Genomic DNA, 7,448 nt, shown 5'->3' with positions numbered 1-7,448 from the left:
TGGGACGCAGAAGGCGAAGGAGGAGGTTGAGGTAGAGGAGGAGGAGGAGGAGTGTATGTAGCAGGTGCACGAAGAAAGGAAGGGAGATGCATATATATACTGTACACACGAAGGAATGTGTGCAAGGGGAAAGAAAGGGTTAAAGAGGGTTGGTTGTGTATGTACAGTGCAGACCGTGGGAAATCAAAGGTGCTGGTGGGAATTTTGGTGTGTAAGGGAGTTTTGGTGGTTAGTTGGTGATGGCAGTGGTGGTAGTGGTTTTGGTAGTGGTGGTCTGGGTTTAGAAATAGTCATTAAACTGTCAATACAACTATGAAACTACCTGAAAAACCCGTCTAACTGAAACAACAAGCTTTTAAAAATATAGATGAGGTGAACATTATTTTTCAAAGTTCACAGAGTTGAGAAACATTTTTCCTAAGAGTTTTTATGCTATTGATAAAGTAGATATCATGTCAATCTGTCACTAGAACCATCAAAATTACCTTTAGAAAAAAAAAACGTATAAATGAAACAAGAGTTTTTTGAAAATATGTTATGTAGCCACTATATTCCAAATTCCAGAGAGATCATGAAATTTATCCATAGCAGGGTTTTTTCTATTAGTAAGGTAGAAATCATGTTAATCTGTCCATGAAACCATGAAACTACCCTTAAAAAACCGTGTTACTGAAACAAGAGTCTTTCAAAAATACATCTTATGTGGCCAAAATTTTTCAAATTCAACAGTTATGAGAAATTTCGTCCGTAAGAGTGTTTTTTGCTTTTGATAAGGTAGATATCAATGTAAGCTGTAAATTGAACCATCAAACTTCCCTTAAAAACGCGGGTGACTGAAACAAGAGTCTTTTTAAAATATAGGTTATGTTGCCACAATTTTCAATGTTTACAGCTATGAGGAGCTTGGTTCGTATGAGTGTTTTTGAAATATATAAAGTAAAAATCGCATTAAACTGTCAATACAACTATCAAACTACCCTTAAAAACCCGTATAACTTAAACAAGAATATTTTAAGACTGGAGTTAGAAAAAAGGCATTGTATTCTAAAAGGCCAGGTGTTTAAAGGGCTGTAATGCAAAAAGATATGCTGTATTTCAAGGGCCAGGTACTTAAAGGGCTGTAATATAAAAAGGGACGCTGTATTTAAAGGGCCAGGTTTTTAAAGGGTAGTAATGCAAAAAGAGACGCTGTGTTTAAATGGCTAGGTGTTTAAAGGACTGAAATGCAAAAAGGGACGCTGTATTTAAAGGGCCAGGTTTTTAAAGGGCTGTAATGTGAAATGTCATGTAAAAAAGGCCACTGTATTTGAAGTGACAGGTGCTTAAATTACGTGTCAGTACTGGGGAATGTAGTGTTTAATTGTCACGTGTCAGTACTGGGGAATGAAGTGCTTAAATGTCGCGTGTCAGTACTGGATATATGAAAACGCGTCATGGTACTGAAGGGGTTAATTAATGTCATGTGTCAGTACTGGAGAATGTGGTGCCGTGGCTGCTACACACTCTTCTACGTGTGAGGGGATTGAAGTATAGATATTTTTTCCGCCACAATCAAGGAAGGTAGAGATCAATAAGTTATCTTTCTTTTAAACTTTACCCTTTCAGTACAAATATAATACGATTTTAAGACAGTATGGTTACAAAACGTTTACTTGACTTGTGTACGATATGATTGCATTGGTGGAGTGACGGGCGTGACGTGAGCCGGTGATGTGCTGCGTCTTGTGGTCATATCAGAGCAAGGTATCCCAGAAATTAAGGTGAGCAGGTGCAAGTGTATCATCGCTGTTCATAATCCTGCTGAGAAGATATTCAATAAAGCTTATCCAGAGAACCAGAATACAATAACGCTGATGTCAACACACACACACACACACACACACACACACACACACACACACACACACACACACACACACAATGGGATCAGCGGCACGTCATAGAGCGCCACACCTGCACAGCGCCGCGCCACATGTGCCGCGGTATTCACTTGTGTTCGTGCGTTAAAATTTCCAAAAACGAAAAATTTCTCTTTTTCATAAACTCCACTTGACGCAGCTCTCCATGTGGTGCTCGCCATTGCCGCGCACTGGACGTTACTTTCTGGTCATTTATTTCAGTGACATATATAATTCCTAACATTTTATTTTTTTCATTCATGAGTAAATTAATTAGGTGTATTGTAATGCTGAATGCCGTAGTAATAATTAATGTCTAAGCCGAAACATAGTCAGACTCTACCGGAAAAGGACAGTAAAGAACCTTAACATATTTCAACTTTAGTAATTAGGTTCTTGTTGTGAGTCATAAAGAAGCCTTTAAAACATTAGACAACTTTATGGATGAGGATGAGAGGTGGACATAAATGGAGCATGTTTTATTCATAAGTGACACGTGTAGGCCTAGCGGTTTCATGCAGCTTCCCTTACGCTATGATGTTATGAGACGAATAGGTTTGTTTGCGTGAATGAGTGACAAAGATACCACAAGAGTCACGGATGAGACTCCACATGTGTAAGATGAGCATCACATAGCGCAAAACAAAGTGCAACAAAAAATACCGTGATGATTGTTGACACTATTCCCTAACAATCAGATTTACCTGAAGAATGAGAAGTACAGATATTCATTAGTAAACTCTACCTTTCCTCCACTGGTGACCGTGATCTTTGTGTGTGTTTGGATTCCTGTTGCAATACCCTACAAAGAATCCACGCCGCGCCACGAAATTGATAAAAGATAACAGACAAACTTCATGAACTAATGCATAAACAAACAGACAGGTAAACAGAAATAAGTCCTTCCCTCTTATTAGTGTGTGTGTGTCTGTCTGTTCGTCATATTCTGTCCACTCTGAGAGCAATCGCCACCACGCAGAAAATAAACTCGATAAAAAGATAAGAATAACAATAATAGAAGCAGACATATGACAAAAACACGTCAGTTCTTTCCACAGTCTAAAACCAGTCGACACCACAAACCAAAACTAAATAAAAGAGATGGAAATAATACTAATAGACTAATAGATAAAACAAACATAGAGATAAAAGAAGAGAGAAGATATAACAAAACACACAAACTCTTTCCACAGTCTAAAAACAATCGACACCACACACCAAAATTCAATAAAAGAGATGAAAACAATAATAGATTAATAGATCAAACAAACATACAGATAAAGAGGAGAGGAAAACACATAACAAAACACTCCAATTCTTTCCACAATACTCTAAAACACAGTCAACACCACACACCCAAACTCAATAAAACACATAAAAATAACACTAATAGACTAATGCGTAAATTAACACAGAGAAAAGAGAAGACAAAAAAAAAATCCCAATTTTTTCCACAATACTCTTAAAAAAAAAAAAAAAACAGTCGACAGCAAAACTCAATAAAAGACATGAAAACAATAATAGATAAATAGATAAACAAACATACAGATAAAGACGAAAAGAAAAGACATAACAAAACACCACAAATATTTCCACAGTACTCTTAAAAAAAAAAAAAAGGACAGTGGCCATCACACAGCAAAACTCAATAAAAGACATAGAAATAAATCTAACATATAAACAAACATACAGACAGAGAAGCGAGGAACACACACTGAACAAAACACACAGACACAGAAACTGGAGAGTCTTGCGAGTAAAACACCTGATCTAATTAGAGGGAACGAAGAATGAGCGGCTGGCTACGAGAATTCTAAGTAGGGTATATTAACAAGGGAGGAATTACGTGCCTAAGAGAATTAATAGAAGCGTAGCAGCATCGCAAGGCCCCGTCACGTCCACGGAGGGTACTGCTGCTGAGGCCTTTGTGAGATGTATCGAGGCATTGGAACCGACGCAGAACAGAACGAAATTTATCATCTTCTTCCACACCAAACCATAACAGCGAAACATTAGATTAGAAAATGTAAAAATGTTCTCTCAGGGATCTGCTAACACTCATACACTCGCTCACTCTCTCTCTCTCTCTCTCTCTCTCTCTCTCTCTCTCTCTCTCTCTCTCTCTCTCTCTCTCTCTCTCCTTTATGCAGCCCCGTATAAAAACTGCTGATAGTCCCAAAATGCAACACGACAAAGACAGAAAAAACAGAAACACAACAAGTTCGCCCACTCCACATTTTTTGCTCCACTACTGAGGAAAACAGGTGCACCACGCTCCACACACACACACACACACACACACACACACACACACACACACACACACACACACTTGCAACACACACGTAGCTTCCATCACGACACAACACAACGCACTGGGGCCGCGTCGAGTATTTCAAAGTATGCAAACGATTCCGGAAGACAAACAGTAGACTTAATTCCAACTTTGAGGAAACTGAGAGAAAACAGTGCGGCTTCTGGCGTGTTTAGGAGAGAGAGAGAGAGAGAGAGAGAGAGAGAGAGAGAGAGAGAGAGAGAGAGAGAGAGAGAGAGAGGTGAAAGTAGAATTTATTGAGCTCTGTTACTTAAGATTATTGTTAAAATGAACGAACGTGTGTGTGTGTGTGTGTGTGTGTGTGTGTGTGTGTGTGTGTGCGCATAAAAAAATTATAGACATGTTTTCCGCATTACGAACGTGTATGTGTTGGTGGTGGCAGTCGTGTGTGCATGTGGCGCCTTGCAGTGCAGATGCAGACGATTCTCTTTTTTACGTATTTCAGTGAGTTGAGTTGAGTTGGGTTGGGTTGGGTTGAGTTGAGTTGAGTTGAGTTGTAATGGAGTGCATAGTCAAGAACATTATTGTGTGGTGTAACGTCATTCTCACGCTCATGACACCACCACACTGAAGAAAAAGGAGGAAGAGGAGGACGACGAGGAAGGTAAAGGAGAGAATAAAAGGAAAAAGGTCTTTAGTGTGATCAAAGAAAACGGAAACTAGAAGACATAACCCCTTCAGTACTGGGACGTATTTTTAACCATGAGTTTTGGGTATGATTAAACGATTTTATTGACATTAGGAAGAGTCTATGGACGTCAGAAGATTAATGGCCAAATTCATCACTATTTTAATCCCCATATAAGTTTTTGAAGCTGTAAAAAATCACCATATAGTGAGAATTAATATGTAAACGTGTGCTGGTACTGATGGAGTTAAACTGAATTGAAAGGAAACAAGACGCCTTCCAGTGAATTGCCGGGTGTGGGAGGGAGGGAGAGATGGAGGAGAGGCTAGGGAAGGAAAGAAAGGAGGGAGAGAGGGACGAAAGGAGGACGTTAAGAAGGAGGAAAAAAGGGTAATGTCACTCCCTCACACGTCTGTCTACCTGGTAGGCAAGTCAATTCCATCCAAAAGCTCCTTCCTTGGACAAAAAAAAAAAAAAAAAAAGGAAAAATACGATAACAAAGCGATTTTCGTGATGAAGTGAGGTGAGGTGAGGTGAATATTTGGTTTGGTTGAGTTGGGTTAGGTGAGGTTAGGTTAGGTGAGGTGAGAGGAGGGGAGGTGAAGTGAGGTGAAGTTGGGTTACGTTAGGTTAGGTGAGGTGAGATGAGGTGAGTCTGATTAGGTGAGGTTATGTTAGATTAGGTAAGGTGAGATAAAATGAGGAGAGGTTAGATAAAGTTAAGTTAGGTTAGGTGAGGTGAGGTGAGGTAAGATGAGGTTAGCTCAGGTGAGGTGAGGTGAGGTTAAGTTGTTTTGAAGTTCGAGGAAAACACACTCGGAAAAAAAAAAAAGGAAAAAAATAGAGAACAATGAAAGAAATATTGCAAAGCACAACAAAGCATTTCCCAAAAGAGTCCGGAGTGCTTTGTCATGTTAGATTAGTCACGAGAACTCATTAGAAGGGAAGAGAGGAGAGAGACTATTCTGAGCGGCGCGGCGTCCTGTGGGGTGTGGTGTTTGTGAGGAGGGAAGAAGAAGCACAAGGGCAGGAGCGTTTTGAAATATAACCCATTATTCCTGTGTTGGTACAAAAAAAAAAATGCTAATTCTTCAGACAACACAGCAGCAGTCTCATCTGAATATTAATCTCTTCAGTACCAGGACGCATTTTCATATTCATTCTGCTTACTACTTGGTGATTTTTGACAGCTTCAGAAACACATGTTGGGATTAGCATAGTGAAGACTCGAGCCATTATTCTTTTTTATCTCCCTAAACCCTTCCTAATGCAAATCAAATCGTTTAATCATATCCAACAATCAAGGTAAAAATGTGTCTCAGTACTGAAGGGGTTAATAATAGTAGATCTTGTTAAGTCTATTATTATTTTACTTTTATTTATCAACCATTTTTTTTGTACATTATTTATCTATTTTTTTTTATCTCACTTCATTTATTCATTCATCTATTTATATCTTTTATTCATTAACCTAACGTACTTATTTATCTATATTTATTTCCCTTTATTTCTATTTATTCATTATATCCTTATCTATTTCCGTTGATTTATTTATTACATTTATCCATTTATTTCATTTCATCTATTAATTTTCATATTTTGCAATTAAAGTGTCAAAAATATTTCTCGCTACTCATCACCACAATAGCATTTTCAAAAGCTGGTGACGGTGAGGTCAGGGGTACGTTAACAGCATGTAACGGGTTGACACATCCCTTTCCACCATGCCATTCACATTACGAGCAGACGACGATAGGTGAGGATGAAAGGTGGAAATAGGTAAGATATGTTTTATACAGGTAAGATATGTTTTATACAGAGACTGGCAACGTGTAGGATTGAGTGATGGTTTCTTACAGCTCCTCTTATGCTCTTATGCTCCTCTGTGCCGCTTCAACTGACACCCATGCACTCCAGACGCGTATTCAGAAACGCTTTGCTCTCTCACCACAATTATTTTCAAAGGCCACACAGATGAATAGCCGAGTTCTCAAGAGTGTTTCTCCTTTTAATAATATGAAAACTTACGTTAATATATCACAAGAACCATAGAAACACCTTGAAAAACCCTTGTCACTTTAACTTCAGCCTTTTGAATGCAGTGTAGATACGGTGCAGGAGTGTCTCAGAATACAATCTTGAGACAGAAGAGCGCGCCATCAGAATAGAATATGGTAAATAAATGAAAGATAAAAGATAGAAAATAGACAAATTAAAGAAGAGGAATAGTGTAAACCTTCCTGTGGTTATGTTGATCTAGAGGCAGTACGCATTCTGGCTCCACAACACACAGCACACAGAGAAAACGCAGCAGACTCCCAGCTTTCACTGCCTGGGCCGCTCCAGTGTGGGGTGGCGCGAGAGGGAACATCGGTTATCAAAATGTTCTCCTCCCTATATCGGCCTCGAGGGGAAGGCAAGGGCGAGGCAGTTTGTTTGTATTTATGGCACCGTGACAGGCTCAGCTGATGCAATGGTACGTCCGGGAATTGATGGTATATTACTGTGTATGTACGGGAGTGTTTTCTGTTTAACGTATCACTTGTTTTTTCTTATGCAAATTCAAATGTTGGGCCTCTGAAGAAGG

This window comes from Portunus trituberculatus, chromosome 31 (assembly GCF_017591435.1).
Source record: "Portunus trituberculatus isolate SZX2019 chromosome 31, ASM1759143v1, whole genome shotgun sequence".
NCBI lineage: Eukaryota > Metazoa > Arthropoda > Malacostraca > Decapoda > Portunidae > Portunus > Portunus trituberculatus.
Note: the sequence above shows the minus strand (reverse complement) of the source record.